The following is a 22,248-nucleotide window of genomic DNA, read 5'->3' on the forward strand; positions in this document are numbered from 1 at the left end:
CTTCAGGCTACCACCTAGCACCTGAAATAATACCTGAAAAAAGAGTGCGAAGGGATTCAAGATTAAGGAAATCGTTAAAAGTTGTGTGTGAGGTATGAACTGTACGAATTTCAGTATATCTAAAACAAAGCACAAAGCTTTATATTTATACTAATAGAAATTCGAAAGTGATAACCGAATATTGAAAGCACCATTCAATAAAATCAATTCTCGAATTCAATAGCACAATGAATTCTGAAACCTATAAAAATAAATTTAGAATTCAATGGCACCATCAATTTTGTAACTTGACCATTTGACTGGTGGACTTTGAACAATCTCTAGTTGACAACACCCGACCAAGACGCATCTAAAAAATACTAAAGGCGTCTCCAAGCGGCTCGCGGCGATGCGAGCGTGGGAAGTGCAAAGTGCGCCATAAAAGCGCCACATTGCGCCCATCGCCCTCGTCCCAGTCCTGGGCCCGACCCCGTGCGCGTGCGCGTGTCGGGTGCTTCGCACCCTCTTGGCTACCACCTAAAACCTGAAAAGATACCTGAAACATGAGTGCGTAGAGATTCAAGATTAGGAAAATCGTTAGAAGCTGTGTGTGAGGTATGACCCATACGAATTTCAGTATATCTAAAACAAAGCACAAAGCTGTGTATTTATACTGATAGAAATTCGAAAGTGATAATCGAATATTGAAAGCACCATTCAATAAAATCAATTCTCGAATACTATAGCACAATGAATTCTGAAACCTATAAAAATAAATTTGGAATTCAATGGCACCATCAATTCTGTAACTTAACCATTTGACTAGTTGACTTTGAACAGTCTCTAGTTGACAACACCCGACCAAGACGCATGTAAAAAAAAATACTAAAGGCGTCTCCAAGCGGCTCGCGGCGATGCGAGCGTGCGAAGTGCAAAGTGCGCCATCAAAGCGCCACATTGCGCCCTCGTCCCGGTCCCGAGCCCCGACACGGGCGCGGGCGTGTGTCGGGTGCTTCGCACCCTCCTGGCTACCACCTAGCACCTGAAAAATACCTGAAACAAGAGTGCATAGAGATTCAAGATTAGGGAAATCGTTAGAAGCTGTGTGTGAGGTATGAAACATTCAATAAAATCAATTCTCGAATTCAATAACACAATCAATTCTGAAACCTATAAAAATAGATTTAGAATTCAATGGTACCATCAATTCTGTAACTTAACCATTTGACTGGTGGACTTTGAACAGTCTCTAGTTGACAACACCCGACCAAGACGCATCTAAAAAATACTAAAGGCGTCTCCAAGCGGCTCGCGGCGATGTGAGCGTGCGAAGTGCAAAGTGCGCCATCAAAGCGCCACATTGCGCCCATCGCCCTCGTCCCAGTCCCGGGCCTGGGCGCGTGCGCGTGTCGGGTGCTTCGCACCCTCTTGGCTACCACTTAGCACCTAAAAATACCTGAAACAAGAGTGCGTAGAGATTCAAGATTAGGGAAATCAATAGAAGCTGTGTGTGAGGTATGAACCGTACGAATTTCAGTATATCTAAAACAAAGCACAAAGCTTTGTATTTATACTGATAGGAATTCGAAAGTGATAACCGAATATTGAAAGCACCATTCAATAAAATCAATTCTCGAATTCAATAGCACAATGAATTCTCAAACCTATAAAAATAAATTTAGAATTCAATGGCACCATCAATTCTGTAACTTAACCATTTGACTGGTGGACTTTGAACAGTCTCTAGTTGACAACACCCGACCAAGACGCATCTAAAAAATACAAAAGGCGTCTCTAAAACAAGAGTGCGAAGAGATTCAAGATTAGGGAAATCGTTAGAAGTTGTGTGTGAGGTATGAACCGTACGAATTTCAGTATATCTAAAACAAAGCACAAAGCTTTGTATTTATACTGATAGGAATTCGAAAGTGATAACCGAATATTGAAAGCACCATTCATTAAAATCAATTCTCGAATTCAATAGCACAATGAATTCTGAAACCTATACAAATAAATTTAGAATTCAATGGCACCATCAATTCTGTAACTTAACCATTTGACTGGTGGACTTTGAACAGTCTCTAGTTGACAACACCCGACCAAGACGCATCTAAATAATACTAAAGGTGTCTCCCAGCGGCTCGCGTCGATGCGAGCGTGCGAAGTGCAAAGTGCGCCATCAACGCGCCACATTGCGCCCATCGCCCTCGTCCCGGGCACGGGCGCGGGCGTGTGTCGGGTGCTTCGCACCCTCCTGGGTATCACCTAGCACCTGAAAAATACCTGAAACAAGAGTGCGTAGAGATTCAAGATTAGGGAAATCGTTAGAAGCTGTGTGTGAGGTATGAACCATACGAGTTTCAGTATATCTAAAACAAAGCACAAAGCTTTGTATTTATACTGATAGGAATTCGAAAGTGATAACCGAATATTGAATGCATCATTCAATAAAATCAATTCTCGATTTCAATAGCACAATGAATTCTGAAACCTATAAAAATAAATTTAGAATTCAATGGCGCCGTCAATTCTGTAACTTAACCATTTGACTGGTGGACTTTGAACAGTCTCTACTTGATAACACCCGACCAAGACGCATCTAAAAAATACTAAAGGCGTCTCCAAGCGGCTCGCGGCAATGCGAGCGTGCGAAGTGCAAAGTGCGCCATCAAAGCGCCACATTGCGCCCATCGCCCTCGTCCCGGTCCCGGGCGCGGGCGCGTGCGAGTGTCGGGTGCTTCGCATCATCCTTGCTAACACCTAGCACATGAGAAAATACCTGAAACAAGAGTGCGTAGAGATTCAAGATTAGGGAAATCGTTAGAAGATATGTGTGAGGTATGAATCATACGAATTTCAGTATATCTAAAACAAAGCACAAAGCTTTGTTTTTATACTGATAGGAATTCGAAGTGATAATCGAATATTGAATGCACCATTCAATAAAATCAATTCTCAACTTCAATAGCACAATGAATTCTGAAACCTATAAAAATAAATTTAGAATTCAATGGCACCATCAATTCTGTAACTTAACCATTTGACTGGTGGACTTTGAACAGTCTCTAGTTGACAACACCCGACCAAGACGCATCTAAAAAATACTAAAGGCATCTCCAAGAGGCTCGCGGCGATCCGATTGTGCGAAGTGCAAAGTGCGCCTTTAAAGCGCCACATTGCGCCCATCGCCCTCGTCCCAGTCCTGGGCCCGGCCTCGGGCGCATGCGCGTGTCGGGTGCTTCGCACCCTCCTGGCTACCACCTAGCACCTGAAAAGATACCTGAAACAAGATTGCGTAGAGATTCAAGATTAGGGAAATCGTTAGAAGCTGTGTGTGAGGTATTTCAGTATATCTAAAACAAAGCACAAAGCTTTGTATTTATACTGATAGGAATTCGAAAGTCATAACGGAATATTGAATGCACCATTCAATAAATCAATTCTCGAATTCAATAGCACAATAAATTCTGAAACCTATAAAAATAAATTTAGAATTCAATGACACCATCATTTCTGTAACTTAACCATTTGACTGGTGGACTTTGAACAGTCTCTAGTTGACAACACCCGACCAAGACGCATCTAAAAACTACTAAAGTCGTCTCCAAGCGGCTCGCGGCGATGCGAGCGTGCGAAGTGCAAAGTGCGCCATCAAAGCGTCACGTTGCGCCCATCGCCCTCGTCCCGGTCCTGGTCCCGGTTCTAGGCCCGGGCGCGGGCGTGTGCGCGTGTCGGGTGCTTCGCACCCTCCTGACTACCACCTAGCACCTGAAAAAATACCTGAAACAAGAATGCGTAGAGATTCAAGATTAGGGAAATCGTTAGAAGCTGTGTGTGAGGTATGAACCGTACGAATTTCAGTATATCTAAAACAAAGCACAAAGCTTTGTATTTATACTGATAGGAATTCGAAAGTGATAACCTAATATTGAATGCACCATTCAATAAAATCAATTCTCGAATTCAATAGCACAATGAATTCTGAAACCTATAAAAAGTGCAAAGTGCACCATTCAATAAAACCAATTCGCGAATTCAAATGCACCATTTAATAAAATCAATTCTCGAATTCAAGTATAAAGTGCGCCATCAAATCGCCACGTTGCGGTCATCGCCCTCGTCCCGGGCGCGTGCGCGCACCGGGTGCTCCTCACCCTCCTGGCTACCACTGGGTGTGAGTTGTCACAGAAGAATACATTCGTGTAGAAAGTTCTAATTATAAATCCACAAAAGATTTATCTCTCCACCCATGTGGGACAAGCTTAATTTCCCACATGTTTGTAGTTCCAACAAACAAACTTAATGTACAAGATCTCTCATTCATCTTGACTTAAATATTAAAAATTCATTATATTAACTCATAATATAATATTAATTATTAAATTTCCAACAAGGCACACTTCGTGGAGAATGGTGGTCCTAAGAATTGTATTTGTGTGATAATGTGATCGTTTCTTGCAATCTTTGAGAAAATAAAAAAATGATTTGTATTTTTCTTCATCGGATTTATTTATGATTTGTAAAATCTTGCTTTTAAGTTTTAGATCGTTGATAGAAACAAGGGTGGTATTTTATAAGTTATTTTGGTCAAGGTTTTGATAACACCTGTAATTTAGAGATTACTGTTTATTGTTAGAACATGTATCGTGGGTTTGGGAGAATCGGCTTTAAAAGGGTTTTGAGATAAAAAAAAAATAAGTATTGTTAGGTCGTGTCATGTGGCCACTCATGCCGGTAAGGATGGAGGTGCTTCACTTTTCATCACTCACTACATCCAACTAGCTTTCGCCATATTATTGAACCTCATTCCATCACTTGTGATGGATTTTAATGGGGTACCCATCACTAGTTCAAAATTAACTAATCTTCATCATCGCAGGCTTCATCATCGGTAACTTTCGATTTTTTCACGAGTGGTCACAAGGACTTGCGACGGTGTTCCAGCGTGCTCACCCACTCATCACACTTCATCACGGGGCACCCCACTCCCCTAAAATGGGCTCTTAAGGAGTGTTGTGAGGTATTATTGAGGCTTTATCTAAAAGGGAAAATAACTAAAAGAGCTGTTGACCGGTTAAATTTTTAAAAATAGTTGGTTAAAGCCCCATCCTGAGCCGTCTAACAGAAAAAATACGGTAGAGACGTCTTTAATAATCCTTTCAACATTAACCAGCCATTCAATAGAGACGCCTTAACCAGCCGTTTAAGGTGTCGCCTTTCAGCTATAGCAGCTCGGCTAAGAAACTTCATCCGGCTCCTGAATGGCTTTGTTTTTAACGGCTTACAGTGCTGGCTTAAACGGCTCAAACCCTTGTAGCGGCTCCGTGATTGCCTTCAGTCGACTTTTTGTATATTTTATTTTAAAAACATCTGTATATTTAAAAACAACAAAAATTTTCAACTACAACAAACACAAAGTTCGGCAGCAATAGTTGTCGCCATTAATTGGAGGAAAGGGGCGGCAGGGGAATAGTGCCAGGCAGGTGCCTGGCACTCCCCTATTAGCCCAACAAATTCACGATTTTATCCCGCTTTAAAATTACGATTTTGTCATCAGTTCAAAAATATGTTTTTACCTCCACTTAGAAATAAATTTGCCCTTTTGCTCCCAGCTAAATATTTCGATTTTGCCCCCGGTTCAAAATTACGATTTTGCCCGGTTTCAATTTACAGTTTTGGCATTAGTTTTTTTCCCTTAAAAATACGATTTTGCCATCAGCTCAAAATTATGTTTTTACCCCCACTTAAAAATAAATTAGCGCTTTTGCTCCCAGCTAAAAATTTCGATTTTGCCCTCGGTTAAAAATGACAAATTTGCCCCGTATAAATTTATAGTTTTGCCATTAGTTTTTTTTTTCTCACAGCCAAGTTACGATTTTGCTCTCAACTTAAATTTACATTTTGTCCATCGTTTTTTTCTGGTGAAATTACAATTTTGCCTCCAGTGTAAAATTACAGTCATGTCGGCAGCTTCCTGGCACTTCCCTATTGGTCCATTTAATTTACGATTTTATCCCTGAATTAAAATTATGATTTCGCCCTCAGTTAAAAATTACGTTTCTCCCATCGTTTTAGTTTTTTTTAGCAAAACTATAAAGGTTTTTTTGTTTTAATTGGTTTACTCGATTTATTTTTTTTTATGTCAAGTAGCTGCCTAACACTGGCTCATTAGTACTGAAAAATTACAGTTTTGCCCTGAGCCCAAAATTACTGTCTTATCATCGTTTTTTTCCATAGCAAAATTATTGTAGTCTTTTTTTAATTGATTGAGAATTGTTCAGTCATCGCCCCGCAACGCGGGCGGGGCTTCTACTAGTTTAGCTATAAATAGCACTCTGTCACACATTAAAACATTAGAGAAGTATTTGTTCTATAAGAAAATAATCTCTCCACATGCTTCTATTGTTACAACATGACGTTTTTTTAGCTTTAAATTCCAATACTCCCTTTCTTTCTAGAGGGTTCCGAATAAAGAAAATCTATTGGATTTACCAACATTTCTTGAATCTGAGGTTTGGATTCATGTTTTCCTCAAGGTTGTTACCTCTCGGTCCAGTTTGACAAATATGTAATACTAATCTTTTAATTTATATTTTTTACTAGGTAATAACCCGTGAATATTCACGGGTTGTTAATCTATCTTTCTAAACAAACAAATATATACATATATATATTAATAAACGAAAACTTCTATGATGAATAAGGTGTATGAATAAATGATAAAACGGTATGTGGCTGATTAACCTACTAACACATGTAACGTAGACAAAACAATTAAGAATATATATATTATAAATTATCAAATTAATTAAATTAATTTTTAATTTCAGTCATAATATATGCTGATTACTTGAAAAACATATATGAAATAAAATCAATTGTAATAATATATAATCAACCATGTGATAATATATGATTACTTCAAAAACATAAATGAAAACACATACCGAAACCATATCAACCATGTGATAATATATGCTTATTAGTTTAAAAACATGTTACATAATCCATGCTGATTAGTTACATGAATAACAATGCGATGGAGAATATATATATAGATTGGTGACATAGTAAAATAGAACAAATAAATCTTATTACAAATCTTTTAAAAATTTATATAATAATTAACGATATATATTTCCAAATATGTATTGATAGAAATCAATTTTAATTGTTTCCTTATAATTTGTTACAATTATGTGGAACATTCCAAAAATATCATATCAATACGAAAATAAAACGATTGTTGAAGAATCATAATAAAAGTCAAATGTTAAGGAATTTGAAAAAAAAAAACATATTTCTTCATAATCAACAATATATTTGGGTTTTATTTATTTATTTTCTATTATATAGGTTATATGGTAACAAAAAATGAATTTCACACTAACCACATCATAAGCATATCAACAACAAATGCATATTACCAAAAGCCTTGTCTAACAAACCATCAATACTATCCCCAACTATCAAAACAAACCAACCATATAAAACGACAGTTAATATTCATGTTTAACCATCTAACATAAACATAATAACCAACATTCATGAACGGCGTCTTTTCTTTGTGATCTTGGGTACGACTTTGGTCAACATCAAACGCTGAGAAGACTTCACGTACGTAAAGAAAAGAGTAGAGCCGAAGTCGATGTAATTCAATTTCAAGAAAGCTGGCCACTTTTTAAAACCATACCTGAAACCCTTCCCAGACTTCTCACCTCTTGTGCCCAACTTAAGAAGTTCACATTTTTGGTTCTGAACTGTAACATGGTGCAAGTTGTCAAGAGAAAGACACAGATGGCTTGAAACATCAGTCGGTAAACGCTGAGAAAAAAATAAAAGGATTAATTACCTTATTGATTAATAAGTTATGTGTCTTGTATTATGTGCTATTAGAAGGAAAAAAATATTATAAAGTATATCAGTCTGCTTTCGGCTTTCTTGGTGAATTTAATTACATCAGTTTTTTTTTTTTACTTTTTTGATGTAGAGCATTTACGGCCAACTTGAAGGGCGGTTGATTTCGTGGATCTGAATGACTTAGACTTTGGTTTAGCCAACATAATTGAATAAGACACAATAAGTGTAAAAATCATATACATAAAATTGTACAACAATAAGATACACGATCCTTTACATAATAAACAAAATCATGGTTACGGTATGTTACTTTAGAGACAACGTGAGAAAAGACAGATTTTACTCAGAAACAAAATCAGTTGATTTTCCTTTTCGTTCAACATAAAGAAAATAAAAGAATTAACATATTGATATAGAATGAAATAATTAAATGAATTATATACTAATTAAGCATGTTTTTATACATGTAATGTGTTGTTTGGTATGAAAAAAGTATTCAAAACAACATCAAACTGGGTTTTCACATTAACAAAAATGAATCTTCAAAATATTAATTATTTTTATAGAAAAAAAACATCAAGCTATATTATCGAATCATAAACAACCTTTGTCGAAAGCCCTTTATCTCCAACGTAAAACTTTGATTTGACCTTGGGATGAACCTACAAAACCATAAAAGTTTGAACATATTACAATTAAAAAAATTATTCATTAAAAGGATTACATAATGGAAAAGAAAAAAACTGAATAGAATAAAAAGTTTATTATATGTTTTGAAAATAAGTATTAAATTAAATTAGTATATAAGAAACAACCTTTGGAGATACAGTCTCGTGACCAAATACAATCTTTGACTTTCCTTTTGGGTCATTCTACATAATAATGATTGATAAACATATAAGTATAGAAGAAAGTAATTAGAAGCATTATATATAATATATATAAGGCACACTGTGAAACACTTACATGATATTGATAAGCATCAAAGGAAGATGAAAGGCGGGTAGATTTACCAACTATATAACCACCAAGATCTTCATCAACATCACTTTCGTTGGTAATCACCTTCTCTTTGTGTTCCGACTAAAAAAACATAATATTCAAAAACACCGACAATGTTAACTTCAAGATTAACTAATTAGCTCGTATTATGAAAAAAATATATTATAAGGATAATAACACTAACCGCAAGCAGTAAATCAAATCCATCATCTCCGTAAATAGGATCATCCAACACAACAACGTCAACCTTCTTGAAATACATTTGAGTACCAGTTTCATGATTAAAAACGGACAACTCAAAAGTCTCATATCCAGCCATTGTAAAAATAAAAGTAGTCCGGGAATCTAATGCAAGATCCCTAATCAAATTAGACCATCCATCAGTGAAAGCACATTTGTCGGACAACGCCTCCATCTTCACATTCCAAAACCTATCACCGACATAAAGACTTGCTGATCCACCTTTATAACTGCTGCCGTAAAACTGTCCCCAGAATTTGTCCGCCATGAGCTGTAAATTCGTTAACATTTGTGTTAAATAAAATATGCACACAAAAAAAAAATTGACATAAAAAAGTAATTATTTTATAAATAGTACTTACAATGAAATTATCATCAACGCTAATAAAAGTGATAAAAGAGTTATCCAAAACACATGACTTAAAGACATCAAGATACCATGTAGATGGTCCAAGACTGTTGAACAACAGATAATCATTTTTTTGTAAACCACTGTCCGTAACGACTTTACCAAACCCATCACCTAAAACAGGACCCAACCCATATTTTTCAATTTCAACAATCCATAAGTTGTCAGCAGCAAAAATTTTAATACGATCACCATATGAGAATTGTTCTCTCCACAGTAATGTGGCAAAATTATACGGTATTTCCTATAAGAGTAAAATGCACGGATAGTCCTTGTGGTTTTGCAAAATAACACCTATAGTCCCCAACTTTTGGAAATTACATCGGTGCTCCCTGTGGTTTGATAGTTTGTTACTCAGATAGTCCCTAGTCCCTGGAGTGGATGTCCGTTAGTTTTCTCCGTTAAGAGGATGTGAAATGACAAAATTACCTTTCATCTTCTCCACTCTAATAAACATAACAACCCTACCCCAACCCCACCCACCCCCACCTTTCTCTCTGTTTCCCCACCATTAACCACCACCCACCTCCCACCTAAATTTCATAAAAAAATACGTCAAATAGTAATGTTTTGACAATCATTACAATCCCAATTCATTATCTATTCAAAATTTACAAACGGAGCCGCTCGTGACTCGACCTTTTGAAGCCATTGCAGTCAGTTTTTGTAATTTCAAACTAAATCCAGACTCCTTTTACGGTTTACAGAACTCTATCTGCTTAATTAATAAAAAATAAACTGATTTTCACCTTAAATTTCATCCCTTAGGGTGTAATTTTCCGCTTTGGTGTTCGTACTTCGTAGGGTTGTGAATCGGATAATATTGAGGCGGCGACATGGATGGCAACGACCACTGCATAATTTACAGGTTTTGATTATAGACCAGATTTTCTCCGGAAGGATCAAAACATACTCCACCTCATCAGTCACCTTTTCTTATATTTTGCTTTTTCCTTGACTTTCTCTCTATGGGTGTAGAGATGTTGGTGGTTCAGAAGGTGGTTACTTGTGGTGGTTAATGGTGGGAGGAAATAGAGAGAAAGGTGGGGGTGGGTGGAGTTGTTTTGTTTAATGGCCAGGGGGATTCTGAAATTGCGGAGGCTTGGTTCAACCAAGCCGCTGAGTATTGGAAACAGGCTATAGCACTTACTCCTGGTAATTATATAGAGTGGAGAAGATGACGGGTAATTTTGTCATTTCACATCCACTTAAGGGAGAAAACTAACGGACATCCACTCTAGGGACTATCCTAGTAACAAACTGTCAAACCACAGGGAGCACCGATGTAATTTCCAAAAGTTGAGAACTATAGGTGTTATTTTGCAAAACCACAGGGACTATTCATGCATTTTACTCTTCCTATAATTTGAAACAATAGACATATACGTATCAACATAATTTTGAGTAAACATAATAAAAAAAAATACATACCACTTTTGTAGGATGATGAACATCGACTAACTTCAAGAAAGAACAACTACTTCTTTTTGGATCCATATCTGTAAAATTATTTTCAACATTTTTTAGAGCAAAAAATAATTTGATAACATCACAAAATAAACACATTCAAAACAAAGAAAATATTTTATTCTTACAATTAACAATGACTAAAGTTGGAAAATTATTACTGATAAAAAAGAAAGTATACATATAAATCAAAAGTACAAACAACAACCAAATTTCAGTAACCTATTATCTGTGAACATAAATTTTAATCACATTGTTATCCAATAATTATGGTTTAACATGAAAAAGGAAATTAAAGAACATAAATAAGTGGGAAAATCTTGTAAAGATAACATCAAAATCGGAATCGGATTGTTATTAAAGAAAAATGTGTATAACTGTTGATTGAACATAAGAACATTGGATATTCATTTGTATTGCAAAAAAATAAGAAGAAAACTTCTCAATAGCCGGATTCAAGATCAACAACATACCTTCTTCGGTTGATTATAGTGTAGAAGATGAGAATAATGAAGATTGAAACCCTATAACAATGGCGGTGAGGAAGCAAGAACCGAGAGAAGAGGTGAAAGATTTCTTGATGGGTAATGATGTTGCAGGTGATATGATGGTTTTGTTTTGAGTTGCATCAATTTTAAAGTAAATAGAATACAATTACATATTTACCCCTGTAGATTTCTAACTGTTACAAAAGTTTATAAATACTTACACTAAAAACTTAATATAAAATAATAGTTTATCAAAAGTTTATAAATTGTAATATTATATTTCAAAAATATTTTACAAAATCTTTAAACGAATAAAAAATATGGTAGGTATACTTAAATAATTTAATTTAAAAGTAAATTACAATTATAATAAATCAAGATGTAAAATCAAATCAACACTTTATATATAAAAATAAAATTCAAAACTTACAATTTGAAAATAAAATTTAAATTTTCAACTATAATTTTCCAAATATTTCTTTGTAAACAACATTTGCAGTTGTATTCGTTGCCCTTCCATCTTTGTCAAATATTAAAAGCTTCACGCCATCTCTGGTCTTAAGTCTCGACAACGCAAAATAAAGCTAACCATGTGAGAAAACGGGGTCTCTTAGGTACACTGTCAACAAAACATGAAAGTTCAAACACATCATGTCGAATAGGTTTGAAAAGCAACAGTGAATCCTTTGACAATTGAAGGCCTTTAACAACTGCTGCCCAACCATCAGCCAAAGCCGGTCTAGACTTTAATGTTTTCATTGTTATGGTCCAAGAATTACCACATTCATGACGGATCTGGAGATCAATACGTGGCCATGGTCGACCCTAATGGTTATAAACAAAAGTGAGAGGTAACTCCTGAATACAAAGATAGTACTAATAAGTATATAATGAAGTTAAATAAATATTATATGAATTAGGCTATTAAACATCAGATTATTCAGTCAAACATAAATAAAATCATACCAGCTTTAAAGATTTTGAGTCTTCTAGAATCTTCACAAACGATAAATTCATGATTTCACCTAAATTAATAACATAGATATATTAGATCTTACATTAAATAACATACCCAATTGAACTAAAAGGTTAAGAATCAAAAAAATTACAGATTCTTGAATTATCATTCATATATCAAACAAATAACACATCTACAAATCAAAAAATACTTTCAGCTTCATGGTGGAAAATAATATTACATATATTTATAAACTATAATGGATATCAAAATCGGCCTAAAACACCAACGAAATTCCATGTGGAAGTACACAAACTCTTATTGAACATAGAAACTATACAAACTCTTCAAAGAAAGAAACATAGAATTATACAACATTCATACTTGTGGAAGTAAAATTAAAGATAAATATGGTTCATTTACTTTGTCTATCTATTACAGCTTACAGTTAGTATACATACATGTTGATTTATAAATGTAATATGGCAATAAGGATAGAATTGTTAATTATTATCAAATTTGGATAAAAATATACATCATAAATAACATAAGATGGTGGGTAATAAAAGTGATAGTAAATAAAAATGTTACATATTAAATCACAATAAATTTGATACGAAAAGCATATTAATGCTAAACTGTAGGTGACACAACGGTCTCTTCAAAAGATGCTACGTTATATAGTCCTTGAAAGGTCTCAGCGTCTTGTAAGTATTGAAAATATTTGGTGCCAATTTTTATTTCAATCATACTACCCTAGTCGGACATAAAAGACCAAGTTTCTCCTCCATTCTCAACTAACTTCTTAAGCCATGAATCAAATGAAATTGATTTTAGCTTTGTAAAAGAAGACACTTTTGACCATCCTTGATCTTGAAATTTAAATAGCTTCACATTTATAGCAAGGGTCTTTACGACAACAAACATATGAAGTGTGTTGCGGATTTTGAAAAACCTGCTTTGGCGAGCAACAACATGAGTACATTGTGGTATTGAAACCTTTGAGAAAGTTTCATAAACCACATCAAAAGCAATCATATAACTTTTAGCAGGCGCCCAATAGTGTGGAGATGCAAAATATAAAACATTTTTGCATAAGGTGCCGGGAGACCACAAATATAACCTTGAAGCATAATCTAGTCCTTTGAAAAAAGTTAAAGTTTTCCATTGATGTGTGTTCCGAGAATAAACATGAGGTACCACATCATCCATACGACGTTGGAGATGTAATATTTTAACATCGTTAAATGAGTCAAGATAAATCCCAACTGCATCTGCCTTGATATCGAAATAACTTTTAAGTTTATTATGACACAAATTCAAAAATTTATTGGTGGTTGGATTCCACAGAATCAATTGGTCTGAAAGACCTTGGATGCACATCAGTAAAAGACCATATTGAGAAGCAAGAATCGTTAGATTAGAAATAGGGGTATCAACGGGAAAGGAAATAAACTTCCTTTCAAAAATGTCTACCTTTCCTCCAATCAAGTTGTCAATATAAATCGATGACATACTCAACGTGATTAGCTTACGATGTTCACAATTAGACATACGGCGAGAGTGAATAATAGAAAACATAAGTGAAGACAATTCATAACGCCATTGCTTGCAAACTGATTTAAATCGTCCAACACATATACTTGGTAGCCTTGATAGAATTTCATGAGCAAACATTTCAAACTCAAGAGGTTTCGTCCTAAAAAAAATCATATGAAACAATTAATGATATGATTTATGTATATGAAGTTGTGAAGCAAGCAACCAAGAAACATTAATGATCTACAAACATATAACAGGGAAATAATGAATCGTATAAAGATGAATGACAATTTAAACAAAAATACCACAATAATAGATACAAAAGCAAACCGAAATTCCGAGTTGGAGATAATAACCTCTTGTGTAAACACATCTAATCTGACCCACTAACAAATGCTTTACTTATAATTCCATTTGAAGGTAAATATTTATAATTAATGAAGTTATTTTATTTTAAGCATGAGATGTCAAGGATTATATAAAATTTAATTAAAATGTGGACTCCATAATTAGATAAAGCGGCCATACATCTATTTTATTTTATAATAATTTATAAGTAATTAGGATACTCTATTTTTAGCATGAGATGTAAAAGATTATATAATTTTTTTTTTATAAAAATAGTGACATGAAATTTAAATTTTGAAATATTTATAATTAATGAGAATATTTTATTTTAAGCATCATATGTAACCGATTATATAAATTTGAATGACAATATTCAATCCATAATTAGATAAAGTGAACATAAATCTATTTTAATTTGATATGATTGATAATTGACAATATTGATAATAATAATAAATATAAATAATAAATAATAAAGAAGAATGAATAAAAACGGTCAACAGTGTGCTTGATTAAAGGAAACAAATAAGAAGATTGATAATTGATTTATTATTCGTAAACTTAAAAAACAATCAATCATAGCAAAATACAAAATAAATGAAGAAAATGAACGTCCATGCAGGTTCTCAAATGTCAAACGGATCTGGAAGCAAGTCTTGTTCCAATAGTTCATTTAAGAAAGAATTTGACAATTAATATGTACGCTGTGTAAAGAAATATTAATTTGTAATTCTTAAAATTATCTAACGACATTAACATCTTACCACTGTATTACTAACGCGATTCGTATGCCTCTATAAAAATTTAAAACTTGAAAGATCTTCATACCATTTTTTACATACACTTCTAAACCGACATAGTGATTTGTGAGGGAGCCTAACAAAAATTTCCATGATCACAACATCAAACTATCTGTAAGTATACACTCACTGGTGATTTAATTATTTATTTAAAAAAACCTAAAAAAAGTTGACTAAAATAATTTATATACTAAGAATGTTATTATAATGTTAGGTTTATAACGTTATATTTGGATTGTACATTGTTAATAGTTATCTATAATAATATGTATATATTCTATGAATAAATAAATAACAGAATTAAAAACATTTGTACATAAAATTTAAAATACGCAAAAAATAATTAATAATAAGTCTTTATTTATATTCAATATCAAGAACTACAATAACTATAAACATAATTACATACAAAAAATGCAAAGCCTGATCAATATTATCATCTTCTATAGATATATAGATCACAAACCACAATAAAGTGATTAACAATAATTTCATGCTATTGATATAACAATGCAAAACCACAATAAAAATAAAACAACATCGATGATGGGTAACAAACTAACATGACGTCAACGCATTAAAGTATTGAATTTCAATGTAATAAAAATAAAAGTTTTTAATGCTAATGTAATAAAAAACGACGTATAATAAATATAACTTGACGTACAAAAACAATACAAATGCTAGTTAATAATACCATCTCTTACTGATTTAACGATAATAAACGAAAATCAAGATAAATCGCAACAAACATTGAGTAAAAAGCAACATCAAGTACTGACACAAATGTTCGAAATACGATTGAACGAAAAAAAACATTGAAAAGTTGTTTGAAGACACTGAGATGACTATTAGATTCTGAGACTACTTTTCCAGCTTTGGATTCAAAAGACCCACCTTCACATTCAAACCTTCATTGTTCTCACAATCACCCTTACACGGTTAATTGAAGACTGAGATGAACATAAATCCACATCATAACCGACATCCAAATTACGCTTAAGTTCATTCTCCATCATCTTCGAAGAACAACAATTATCCGCTCCGGAGAGTGCAGTAAATATTCTATTATTCAAATTGGACATCGGCGTGTCGTCATCACCGGTACGGGAAACAGAATCCTGTAAAATAAAATTAAAAAAGGTAAAAAAATAGTTGAAAAAATAAGGTGAATGACAAAATATTGAAGCATTAGAGGACTAAAGAATTTGTTTCACAGACCCGGATTTGGATGTTAACAGTTGGATTTGAATCAAAAGGAACAACATTTAAAGGTTCATCATGAGCAGGCTGTATTTATTTCATATGTTTCAATAAATACTGTAAAGTACTCTAAGTTTTTTATAACAAAAAGTAAAGCTAATGTATAGAATAATTTTCGAACCTGGAAACCATAAAAAATATGTCTTTTATAAAAAGTAATGAATCTTCTAATACCAAACCATGTCAATATTTAGGTAAGATAATTGATTAACAACTGAACCGACGAACTTGTAACCCAAATCTGCAACAAAGAACGAATAAAGGAAACAATTGCCAAATGTTAACCTACTTCGACAAAAAAAACACACAAAGAATGAGAATATCATATTACCGGTGAAAGAAAATCAATGATTCGGAGGATACCTTAGAAACCCTAACAACACAGGCGGCCACAACCAGAACCATTGATAATATGATATTCTCATTCTTTCACATAAACCCAATTCCATCAATCCATTCAAAACTATACAACATCACATAACAATAAATACAAAAGAATGTATGAAACAGTACATTAATAAAATAATAAGCAAACTGGTCAGTAGAAAGAGACCTGATTTGCATAATAATCCTTTGGAAGAGATCCTAACTGGAGTTTTGTATAATAAAACCTACACTAATAATCAAAATTTTTTTTATTCATTGGATGTTCACACAAAACTTGAAAGAACAAAAATTCAAATATGAAAATCAAAAACTAAATTTAAACTCCAATAGAACCTACAGAACATTTGAACGATAACAAAGCTTACCTTAATGCATCGCATTAAATACCATATTCAGCTTCATACACCATTGATAAAAGCCATATTATGAAGCACAAAAAAAAAAACACAAAAAAGGCAAAAGGGGTACACATTTCTATAAAAAAAAAAAAACAAACGGAAACCAAAATAAAAAATCAATTAGGAATAATGAAATGAGGAGAAATAACATAAAACAATTAATAAGCATCGTGTTATTTTGTTAGGTAGCCTAACTAGGAAATAGGGTTACCAAATCTCTAAGGTAATAAATTTGTCCAGTCATTCAGTCTCTTCTTTGTTTTGATACCTTCATCAAATCCAGTAAGCAATAAGTGAAGATAAACAAAATACCAAATATACCTCTTTGGTCCTCTCGTGACTCACAACATGACCTCTAGGACGTCTACATGATCAAACAAAGCAACATACAGTTCAAATTAACAAAAAGATCTATCAACAAAGACTATTTTCAGATCCAATTTAATGCTAATGTGAAAACGAATAGAGGAAGTTCATGAAAAAGACTTATATCAAGAAAATAATCGACAGTGTCTCTGATACTATGTACTAAAACTTGAAAAGACAAAAGTAAAAAAAACATATTGACTCATGAGGCTTTGATCCATATCAAGAGAAAGTAGTGCGGACCAATGGACCACACTAATTCAAGCAACAAACACTGACAATTATCTCAAAAAATCATGATTTGATACTTTAAAGAACCTAAAAACGTATTAGCTCTTTAGTTAGAAGAATGAACTTTAACCCTTACTTTATCTCAAGTCAAGCACATATCTAACATAATGGAACACTTTTACGACTATTCATTTAGCATAATCAAACAGTCTTAGAAAAAAGCGTAAGCTTAACCATTGCATAATGATCAGTTACAGGGATCTGCAGAATTGATCAGTAGAAGAACGAAAATTGAGGAGCAGCGTGTAATATGTCACAAATTCGAATAGCTTGGAGAATCTTTAACCTTTGGTCTCTGTGGTTCAAAATTTGCTAATTCACCAAATCTGAATTGAGCTTCTTCTGAACCTGAAAATATACCATCAATGTCGTTTAAATATTTCATTGAATATCTTGAAACTTTAATAAAATATATGAATGTCATTTTGATAAATCTTTTTGATGAAATCTTAACTAAGAATGTCTAAATTATGTACATGAAAACCAATAAACCATTCAACATCTAATGAATAAAGAAAATAAAGTATAAAAGTATAAGTTATAAACTTAATACAACATCCTGTAACCTAATCTTCTTTATTTGTCCATTTTATCTTGACGAAGTTTTTCTGTTTGATCTGAACTTAATTCCCCAACATCATCAAGAAGATTATTTGATATGGAAATGAGCATATCTTTAATGATTTTCAAATGGGTTGCAGATTCTAGGCAAACTCCTAGCTAAAACAAATTCAGAAGTTATTGTAGAACATTCCATATAATAATGTGAGTTTTTTTTAAAGAAAGTTCTATATTACATGCCTTAAAGTTAAAACCATGTCTATATTCCACGCATAGTTCTTGAGGTAAACTTCTATTCTCATGTGTGGTAATACTTTTACTTGCAGCTGGAGTGAAAAGTAGAATCTTTTACTTATAATCGCTCATACCAGCAACAATGGTTGCTTCATGAACCACAACATCAATTTCATCAGTGGTCACACCAGGGCTCACAACATGTGCACTTGCATCCTAAACTTCTATTGCAATCTGTAAAAATATGTGTCATTACTAATAGTAAAATGATATAAAGTATTGTATTTCTATACATATTTCAATAGAAATAAATGAAATTAAAGAAAAGATGAAGTCGGTTAGTTTATCTAATTCTCGTAATTTTCTCTGTCGATTTTACCTTCAGAAGCAAAGTACTTGAAAAGCGAACTAATTCACAACTCCTCAAGAAAGAGAAAAAAAATCAGCATAGTTAATAAGAATATCTTAATATCTTGAAGTAAAAATAAAAATTTAAAAAGCTTACTGAGGACTCAAGAGAACTTGAACCATGTGGCATACTCGTACATATAACATACCTAGAACAAACAAAACAAAAAATAGGCTTAAATTAAAAAAATTACAATTTTTAAACATCTATGAAATTCTTTAAATGGCTGGAAATAATGTGATTGTTTGTTTTCAATAATTGTGTGTTTAATAGGCTTGTGCGTCAACAACCGAACCTAGTTTGACATAAAGAGAGGTCATTTAGGTTTAAAACAAATGCTATGTAGCTTTCCAAATTCTGAGAAACTTGAAAAATAATGTGATTGTCGAAAATTATGGAAACTAAAACAAAATTTGGAAGCAATTAAAACTTTAATATAAGTTATCTTGATAAATTTGGAAATATGTTACAATTTAGACAACTTTGATAAGTACCCATAATTGCTATCTATTTCAAAAATTCAAATTTTGAAATAATCAGTCAATGTGATCCATAATTATTTAAAATATGATTAGTAATTAGAAAACCAATAAACGTACCAAAAATATTGGGTCATCTTCCTCAATAAGCTTTAAAAATGAAGGACTGTTGTTAATGTGATCCATATCTGAAAATTAAAAAACACAATCAATATCAATATTCCTCAATAAGCTTTAAAACTTAATGTAGTCATGGGAGAAACTTCAAAAACCAAAAATAAAAAGGAACGGTTTCAAAAAAATTAAAAACTATTTATTTTTAGAAACTAAAAACATTATACCCGATGAAAAAATATCAAAACATTGTAAATCATCATCAACAACAAACTAAAAGACTGTAAATAAAAATATCAGTAACATGATAACACAATCAAGACATCAACAAAATATCAACAATAAAAAAATCAACACTGGAATATTAGTTTGGATCATACTCAGACTCATCCACAAATCACTTACGAACTCGAATTAATAATTAATTTGACGAACAATAAAAAAAATGCAAAAAAAATAAATGGTTAACACTTACAATATTATTGAATATGAATGTTATATTCACTAATTTCAAAGTGTCATGTTCTGCAATTTGTCAAGATAATAAAGCTTGAATATACCTGTGAGGACATATCTTCAAATCTTCTTCGATCGGCTTTAGTAACAAATCAGCAAAAACCCCATCGGTGACCTTGAATGTATCTGGAGATTGTTTATTGTCTATGGTCTAGAATCTGTTCCTAGCAAATCCATGTGATTGAAGTAAGCCAAGATTTGAGAACTGCATACAAATTTATGTCAATAACTATAATAAATGAATAAAAAACAAGTGAATTAACCAACTGGAAAGATGATGAAACTGTTGATCTGGTATCAATTCAAACCCTAATTTTGTTACTTTATTTCTTGTTTTATCATAATCGATTGCATACAATGATGAATCGATGAGAACATATGAAACAGGTTTGCGATTTTGGGATTTAGGGTTTGAGAGAAGTGAGTTTGTGATTTATGATATGAACCTTGGATGATCAAACCTGAGATTGAACCAGAAATCAAGTTTTGCGATTTATGGAAGATGATTTCCTCATAATCTCCCGGAGGTAATCAGAATCAAGGGGACAACGAAGAAGAATTTAAAAAAAAACAACAAAAAGATACGCGTACCTTGATCTTTAGACACGAACATGCTAAGCTTGAAGAATTAATGTTTCCGATGTATCATGGAGAAGGAGCATGTTCTACAATCGGGTTCACACATTGATGGAGGAGCACATAGAGATTCAATAAGAAACCGTAATTGTGTTTGTGTTCTGAAGTGTGTAAAGCCATATAAAAAATAATAATTTATAGTAGATCCAAACTCATAGACCCGACCCAACTGCATTCGGATCCCGCCTCTTTTTTATTGAAATCGTGATTGTAAAAGGCATATGTGATTTCCCTCCTAAACTCAACACAATTAGTTGCCACATCAGTAAAAATGGCCAAATTCAAATGCCACCTGGCCCACATCACATCTCATTTATATATATATATGTATATATATATATATATATATATATATATATATATATATATATATATATATAGATGGATTACGTTTATATTAGTTTAGCATCAAAAAGTTTTCTATAATTGATGTTTTTCTAAACTTCAAAATTTTAGGTACCATTAGACAAGGCTACATCGGAAGGGAGATGAAAAATATATTATATTGCAAAACTAGACATATAATATATTTTCCATCTCCCTTCTGATGTATCCTCGTCTAAAGATACCTGCAATTTTGAATTTTAGAAAAACGCCAATTACAAAGAATTTTTTATGCAAAACTAATATAAACATAATAAAAAATATTAACTTAAAGATTAGTATTACGTATTTGTCACACAGGACCGAGAGGTCACAACCCAGAGGAGAAGTTGTATCTGATCCTCAGATTTAAGAAATGTTGCCAAATATAACAGTTTTGCTTTAATCTGAACAGTCTAGAAAGAAAGGGAATATCGGAATTTAAAGCTAAGAAAAACATCGTGTTGCAACAGCACGAGCATGTGGAAAGATTATTTTCTTGAAGATTATATACTTGAAAAATATGTAAAGAAGAAATATGCAGACCTGCAAACCAACTACACCCGAACCAACTTGACCCGGTCGATTACGGACGGACCCACTAGGAACTAGAATCAGAAACCGTGAAGGAGAAATCTACAGACCCGTGAACCGTGATGGACTTACCCACTAGGAACTGGAACCGGTCAATTGTGGTTTATGAAGGTTTAAACAAGTGGGTTATACATGGATTTATATGAACTGATTAATTATAGGGCTGGAGATACTGAAAGAAGAACCTTGAAAAAACAAATAAGAGAGAGAGAGAGAGAGAGAACCATAGTGATTTGTGAGCGAAGGAACCTTTTATCTCCTTATCTCTTACCGGTTAACAGACAAAAGAAGAATGCGTTGCCACAAAAAAGTTGTCTTTAAACCATATGTAATGGTCATGTGTTTTCTAAACCACAAGGGGAACGCCCCCCTCCATGTGGTTGTTACATTTTAGGCTTATCATATGGTTATGGCTACGAGCTAGTTCAAGAGAGAGGTGATTGGTTGGGTTAAGCTTTAACCAATCACTTTTTTATTGGTTTTTTTTTTCAAATCCAAACCACGTACCTTACCACTATACATTTTGACCAAGTGATTGATTTGA

The 22,248-nt window shown here is 33.1% G+C and overlaps 1 long non-coding RNA gene across 3 annotated transcripts; it reads right to left on the reverse strand.

Moving 5' to 3' along the window:
- Positions 1-15,871: 15,871 nt before the first annotated feature.
- Positions 15,872-21,119, reverse strand: LOC110877254. Of its 3 annotated transcripts, XR_004866603.1 has the most exons (8): positions 20,703-21,119; positions 20,156-20,316; positions 19,602-19,669; positions 19,099-19,150; positions 18,973-19,012; positions 18,728-18,827; positions 18,085-18,146; positions 15,872-16,214 (listed from the first exon to the last, which is right to left on the reverse strand). It is a non-coding gene; the product is annotated as an uncharacterized LOC110877254 (long non-coding RNA). The 3 variants fall into 3 exon arrangements; XR_002556869.2 differs by having other exon boundaries at positions 15,872-18,146; positions 20,703-21,105; XR_002556868.2 differs by lacking the exons at positions 15,872-16,214; positions 18,085-18,146 and having other exon boundaries at positions 18,537-18,827; positions 18,973-19,015; positions 20,703-21,080.
- Between the last annotated feature and the right edge of the window lie 1,129 nt (positions 21,120-22,248).

Source organism: Helianthus annuus, chromosome 9 (genome assembly GCF_002127325.2).
Source record: "Helianthus annuus cultivar XRQ/B chromosome 9, HanXRQr2.0-SUNRISE, whole genome shotgun sequence".
NCBI classification, from domain to species: domain Eukaryota; kingdom Viridiplantae; phylum Streptophyta; class Magnoliopsida; order Asterales; family Asteraceae; genus Helianthus; species Helianthus annuus.